At 48.5% G+C, this 7,415-nt stretch overlaps 1 long non-coding RNA gene across 1 annotated transcript; it reads right to left on the reverse strand.

The window, feature by feature from the left end:
• Positions 1 to 2,555: 2,555 nt before the first annotated feature.
• LOC138068729 (uncharacterized) lies at positions 2,556 to 7,133 on the reverse strand. Its single transcript, XR_011143448.1, has 3 exons — positions 7,038 to 7,133; positions 5,578 to 6,318; positions 2,556 to 3,707 (listed from the first exon to the last, which is right to left on the reverse strand). It is a non-coding gene; the product is annotated as an uncharacterized lncRNA (long non-coding RNA).
• Between the last annotated feature and the right edge of the window lie 282 nt (positions 7,134 to 7,415).

Here is a 7,415-nt window from a genome sequence, read left to right on the forward strand (position 1 = left end):
TTTTCAGTGTCTCATCTAGCAAAATAGCAGTTTATCTGCTTAAACAGCTCCCTCCTCCATGGACTCAGACCTTTAGGAGCCTCTCTAGCTGACATATAGCGCTAACATAACTCCATAAGCTTCAAACTGCACTGCTGCAGGAAATAATTTGATTCTCAGAGTCCAGCATTTCCTCAGCAACTACAGCATAGAAAATTGAAGGCAACCTCATCAAGCCTAGGCTTAATGATTTAAATGTTCTTGACTTCAGGTTTTATCTGTTTTTCTGAAAGTATCCTCTGGCAAAAAGGTTGCTCTTTTATTCCACAGAGTAAGAGGCAACATAGCATTACTCTACCCTTCATTTGTTTCCTGGAAATATCTTATGCCAGTGAGTCACCCACCTCCTTTGAGCTCAGTATGATCATAAACATTTGCAGAGTGCCCACTTCCAAACAAGACTCAACTTTGTTCAACAAGAATTTTGGTTAAGAAACTGGGGGGGAAAAAAAAAGTTTTCCTCTCTCTGAGAGAGCAGGTTTCCTAAAGCAAAATTGAAGTGCTACCTCCATTTGTCCTCTTCCTCCTCCAGGACTGCCATTTCAGGATGACTTTTAAGAATTGTGGGTCGTACTCTCCTCTCACATACACCCACCTAGAAATACTCCACGAACCACAATCTTGGAAGTGCTTGCCTAGGGAAAGCAACTGAATTCATGGAGAGAAAAACATTGCTGAGTTTGTGTTTTACTGGGTGTTGCCACCACTCCAGTCAGTGTGAGCTTGCCGCTGGGTTTTACACGGCAGAAGGGAGTGAGGAAAGCAACTGAGAACAGAAATGTCCTTTCCCACAGCGTGCTGAGGGCCATGTTCACTAAAACCCACGGATGAAGCAGGTTACTTACCCAGACCGTGCTGGAGTAGACTTATCTGACATATTCTGCTATTGGCTTGCACTGCCAAGAGTCTACTTTGGTGAAGCTTTTAGGGTGCTGTAACTTCCACCTCTTTCAGTGATCTCCCTCAGACTCTGGCCCTGCCCATCTCACAGCCCTGAGCTTCCCACTTCCCTGCATCGAGCGGGAAGCAAGGGAAGCCTTAGCTCTCCACAAAATGACCCTCTTGCCAATCAGCACCGTGCTCCAGCATGCTCCCAGGAAGGCTCAGCCAGCTCAGAGTGACTCCCCTGCCACCGATCTGCTGGCAAGCCCTTTGAGTGTTTTCTGGCAGGCTATTAGGTAAAGTTCCGCAAATCACCTGTTTTTGCACCAGCTGACTTAAAGACCAGTTCCTCTCAAGACCCACCTTGGACAGCAATTCCTCTCCACTGAGGGCATTTGTACAACAGAATGGCTGCAGCACCAATTTTTACAAACGCTGCGGGGGGAGATGAGAGCTCCCTGCCTCACTCACTGCATGCACAGGATGCAATTCCTCCCTCCATAACAGATGGGCAATAGGTGACTCTCTCCAAGCCAGAGTGGAAATGGAGATCTGTGCATGTGGACTACCACACTCCCAGGGAACTGCTTCCCGGTGTTTCACTCCCTGAACCCACCGATAAGTTGCAGTCTGGCTCGAGCAGTGCAGGTGTCCTTTGCATGCCCTGTACTGGTCTGCTCAGAGCAGTACTCAGACAACTTTGGTGAGAGCTGGAATGAGCTTTTGCTGCATTAAGCTATATTTTAAGATAGGAGTTTGCACCCAGCATGACAATGTGCTGAATTTCCCACACCAAAAAGTAGCTGTTTGATGAAAACTGGAACTGCTGACAACAGTGACAGTATAAAGTGATCTTAGTCATTTAAATTACACAGTGGCAGGCTCAGATTCTCACACTAAGAAAAAGAAAAGTGATGATTTGGAGCATACAATGAAAGCAACACTTCCCTTCCTGAAACGGATTAATTTTCTTTGAGATTAAGCCAGCATTCAGAACTGAACAACATGTGCTAATACTATTGGCAAATTTCAGATTATAACACCATAGTGGTCATCAAATAACATAGATTAATGCTCTGACTGTGCTTTAAGGCACTCACCCAAATGCAGTGGTTATAGTTTGGCCCTTAGGAGAGGCAGCTTCTTCCTTCTACAGGGCCCTTGAATCAATGAACTGGCTTCAGCCTTTGTTAACGTTCCTATCCTATGCACATCCCATGCAGCACAATCAAGTCCTCATGGCACAGATGCTCCAGGAAAATAAATTTCAAAGTAGCATGTATGACTGAGGCCAGGGAATGACACACACTTCAACAGGCTTTGATCATACTCCCAGGCAGGTGTCCAGCAATGGACCAACCATAACCCTACCTCAGCTCTCCACACCTGCGATAGAGTAACTGATTGCTCAGCCTTGATGTTGCATTAGGTTACTTTGCATGGAATAAGATACAAATCCAGAAAATGTATTGGTGTCTACAGAAAATCCTCTCCTCAAGTTATTACTCAAAGATTCAAAGCCAACTGGCCCTTTTAGGTCTAGGGAAAGTGCAGACTCCATCAACATGATAGTCAGAATTCCATACAAATCCAGTCAGGGGTGACAATAACCAGGAGACCCTGGCAAATCCCCTCCACTAGCTCTCACAGACCTGGAGCAGTTGTACAGGCAGACTGCAGGGAGCACCTCTAGGAGGTACTTCCATGCAATGGATCTACCCATACAGGCTTTCCTCAGCTGGACTAGATCACCTTTCCGCCTTAGGTTGCAGCTGCTGCAGGAACTTGTTGCCCTGCTCAGACCTGCAAATCCCCATGCAGCAGGCCGTGCTCCAAGGACCTGCTGCTTGGGATGGAGTACAGCAGAGGTGAAGCTTTGCTGAACCAAAGCCAACAAGCCCTACATCTCTGCAAAGATGCTAATTAGCATCTTAGTCAGCCTGGGGCCCAGCCCACATGTGGGTGGCCCCACCACACATGCTGCTCAGGCTGAGCTCAGCACAGCGCCACAGGCTGAGTGCTCCCTGGGGCATTACAGCACTGGCTCGCAGCCAGTCTCTCCCTTTCGGGAAGTAAGCAGCCCTTACTTACATATCTTCTGCCACCAGAGCAAAGCAACGGAGTTGTCACAGGCCCTCTGTGCCTGGAAGATCATGTTTTTTAACCACCATCTTCATAAGCCCTCATCATCAAAAATAGGGCATCCAGCAAGCAAGGGATCCCTGCCACAGGCTCGTTGCATTTCTGATACTCTCACAGGGGAGGGAAGAGGCAGCATGACAGACACGGCTGTCCCACACGTGGTACCTGAATGTCTCAGTCCAGCTACACCCACAGCCATGAAAGATTTGGCTCTTACTTTCCTAAGTAAAGGCAGTTCTTTCCTCCCCTTGCTGGCTGTGGGTTATCCAAGTGCAATCCACAGTCACACTCCACAGGAGCCTCCCATTTCAGGTAGATTTGCTTTATTTTTGTGTGCTAGTTAGTGACATAAGCGGCTCTTGCAGTTGCATTCAAGAGCGATCCTTGCACCAGCAGGAGGCAAAGGGAAACCTTGGGATGCCGTAGAAGGCACCTCCTCCAGGACCTGCGACAGTTATCACATTGCCATGGCAACAGCTCCTGCTGGTGCCACTGCCCCCATGTAACTGAATGGGCAATGTCATTGTGCCGTGTCCAGGAACCTGCTTCCTATGCTCAGAGAGCGGCTGCCACTCCGGCAGCCTTCACTCTACTGGCTGGAAAAGCCTTGGTTGCAGCCGTCAGGTCTGCAAAACTCCTGTCACCTGAAAGTGCAAAAAGAGCGTTCAAAGCATGTGGGGGATTCCTTTGTCCCCCAAAACATTTGCTACCTTGACAGATGCCCATCCTGTCAGTAGGTTCAGAGCAAACAAAAGGAAATGAGATTCTGCAAAGCCTGTAATTAAATCATGGAACTTCTAGCTACAGGATATTGTAACAGCTAAAAGTATAAATAAGCTGATGAAGAGCTTAGGGAAATTCATCCACCGTGACTCTGCACAGTGGTCTGTGTGCAAAGTCCACCTCAGAACTACCTGATTATCCACGCTGAAATATCTGGTTGCTGGAAGTTGAGGAAAGGAAAAGGGGGAAGGGATCCATCTAAACACATCCTGCTACAATGCTGTTTCCCAAGTGTCTGTACTGGCTTGTGCTGGAGATGGACTACAAGGTGGTCCAGCCCCTGGGTCAGAGCCGCTCCAGCCTTGGTTTTCCCTGCTCTGGCAAGTGTCTCCGTATGCAGTTCACAGACAGGGATCTCATCACAGCAGACTGTGTAGGGTTACTAGCGAGGCACAAATGTACCAGACGGAGGAATAAGTGGCAGAAAAATCCATCAGCGCCAGACAGTCGAGATAGTGGCAGCACCAGGTCCGGAGGCCCCATGTGCCTTCACAGCTCCACCATGCTGCTCAAGGGCTTGAATTCAAGCAGACTGGCATTTTCCTCTGCTGCAATTTCTCTTTCTAGGGATCCAGAAAACATTCCCAATCCCCCCCTCCTTTCCCTTCTCTCTTCCCATCCCCTGCCAGAGCTGGCTCATAACTGCAGCTTCATCTACAGGCTGACTCAACCATCCGGCACAGCTGCAGCTCAACTGCTCACCAGATGGCCAGGGATCTCCAGAGCCCTCCTGTCTGCCTGATTCCTCCCTTCCCAGCTGCTCCCCAAGCCGGCAAACTCATCAGCCCTCCGGAGAAACATATCAGGTGTGCGGCACCCCAAAACCTGGTGCACACGTGGCCTCAGCCACGCCAAGCCTCTGCTCCTCCTCAAGACAGTCATCTATCCACCTAAAGCAGCTTAACGCCAGTGAGACTTTGAGCTGTGACTGCCAGACGAGCAGCAGCTCAGAGAACTGTCCGCCTGGACATGCTGCCAAGGTAACGCCGGCACAACAGGCGCCGGGGCCTGGGGAGAAGAGATAGCTAGGAAGAGACGGAGGAATATGGAGAGAGAAGAGTGAACAGCATGCTTTCATAGAGAAGTTAATCCTCTGTCCTTTAAGGAAATTCAGGCAGTGACTTGCCATTAATTGCCCGTTCCTCCAATTTTTTTTATTTTGTTTTATAAACTGACCCTGAGCAGCAGTTGATTTAAACATGCAGTGTAGCCACAGTGAGGATTAGTTTAATGATACTAATCAAGAAATTCGGGTAACGTTCAAACTTTCTCCGTTCTGAGTCAGAGAGACCTAACCTGAGGCTTACCTCATAGAAAATTTAGGCTACTTTGAGATTTATAGCCTGGGTTTAATGAAATATTTTCTCTTGTCACAGTCACACACCGTAACTGTGTATGTATGTAATTCTAGCTGTGAGAAATGAGCTCAGTTCATAGTCTGGCTTGTTCTTATTCTCCAAGTCAAGGCTCATCTTCACGTGTGCAAAATGGCATCCAAGGGGAGTCCTTTTTCTGCACAGATCAATTGCTTGCTGTTAGGGCATAACCCATGCAGCAGCATCACGGACATGGCTGAAGAAAAACCTAATCCGTGCTTGCAAAAATACTCTCCCAACGTTAAACTAGCTCTAGAAGTGAATTATTCCTGCTCAGGTAAGTTACCCTTGAAATACTCCCAGGCCTAAGAACTGTGTTTCAAAAGCAGTGAAACCCATGGGGCAGCTCAATTACCTTTGAAAACCTCCTCTCCTTCTAGCTGAAGCTCAATGCTGCTCCCTTGCTTTCCCCAGAAGGATTAAAGCCTCTGCTAGCAGGAAAAGATGTTCCCACTTGGTCTTTGAAAAGCAGTCTGTCCACACACACACAGACCCCTGAAGCCAGAATTCATGAAAAAAGGAGAAAAACGACCTCTTTCCAGCAACTCTTTGAATTTCTCTCTGAGCCTGTCCATGGCCCCTCCGGCTGCTTCGCCCCTTCAGCGCCGTGCTTTAGCAACCACACATCCCCACGCTTTGTTGGGGAACTCCTTGTGCTTCAGAGCCAGCGCAGGAGCTACGACCCCGCTGTGCCGCCACGTCTTCTACACGGAGGCTGAAACGCCGTCTGACAGTCAGTTGTTCTCCCACTTGTCTTTGCCTTACTATTTCTTTCCTAGGTTTGTTCATATGTGAGAGTCTGGTACATACATATGTCCATATCCCTCAATCATGCTATAATGAGTTGTCTCACACTGTCGCTTCTACATAGCTGCTAAAAGGAGGAGTGTTTTAAATAAACAGTGAATGCAGAAATGAGAATTAGGAAGAAGATTTGACTGGTTCTGGAAAATACGGTGGGGAAGGAGGAGAAAAATATATGAACCGTGCAGGAATGCAGACACGCAGGTCGGGCCGAGCTCAGACTGTTTCCTGTCCACAAGGCAGACTTGGTCACTGCTGGGACAAGAGTCTCCTGGATATGGTGCTGAAGTTACTGAAAGAAAAAGCACTTGTTAGAGCTGTTTGTCAGACAGCAAGGTAATACAGACCAGCGGAAAAGTGGTCCCACCGAAACAATCAGGTCATTAAAAAAAGAAATGTTTAAGAAATTCTTACAGAGTTTTTAGATAAGCAGAAAGCTAAACAGACGCTGATGGGGAGGCTGAGACGACAAGCGGCTGGTAGTCAGGCAAGCAACGGAGCACGGCGGCCGTCACCATCCGATCCTGCGTTTGCACACAGCCTCGGCTGATGCCATTCAAGGGTTAAAATCAGCAGTGCCAGCCAAAAGAAGTGTGTGTGTGGGGGGGGGGGGGGGGGGGAATCAAGCTGCCACTTGATTACAGCAGCCAGCGTTAGCAACACAAAGCGGGGAGCGCAGAGGCTGCTGTGCCCCGAGCAAGCCACGAGCCACGGAGACGCTCGGCTGGAAGCTGCATTAGTAACGCAGCCCTGGGGTCACTGGGCTTCAGACTGCCGCTCGCAGGCTGCCAGCGGGCAAGTACGGGACAACGGCGCCCGAGCGAGCGGCAGAGCGCTTTCTCCATTTGCTGCCGCCTCCCGAAGGCGCGAGGGGAGTCCCCCGGGGCAGGCGGGAGAGCTTTCCCCTTGAGATTCTCTGCAAGAGGAGAAATTTTCCAATTAACGGCTGATACCGGTGATTCTGAAGTAGAGAATGACATGTTTAAATAATTAGAAAAGCAATAAAGTTACCAGCTCCAAAGATCAGCAGTCTGCGCTCAGCCCACTTCCCGTCTCTAGCGGTGTTCCTGGAAGCACCCTCTAAATCACCAGTTCCTGAAAAAAGCCAAACAGCAGGCTGTCTACAGAAACACACTTGTATTATCGCAGTTTCCTGTTTGCCCAAGGGAGAGCCAAGACTTCTCTCTGTCAATGAGCCCTTGGGAAATAACTAGAATGAGGATGGCAGAGAGGATGAAAGAGAAATATAAAAAATTGACAGATGTCATTTCTGACTAAAATAGAATCTATTTAGAACAGAAGTGAACCTGAACCCTGAACTAACATGACATCCCTGAAGTCTGGATTCAAATATGAGCTTTGAAGCTACCTTATTTCCCTAAGGCACTA

Source organism: Struthio camelus, chromosome 11 (genome assembly GCF_040807025.1).
Source record: "Struthio camelus isolate bStrCam1 chromosome 11, bStrCam1.hap1, whole genome shotgun sequence".
In the NCBI taxonomy this organism is placed as follows: Eukaryota; Metazoa; Chordata; class Aves; order Struthioniformes; family Struthionidae; genus Struthio; species Struthio camelus.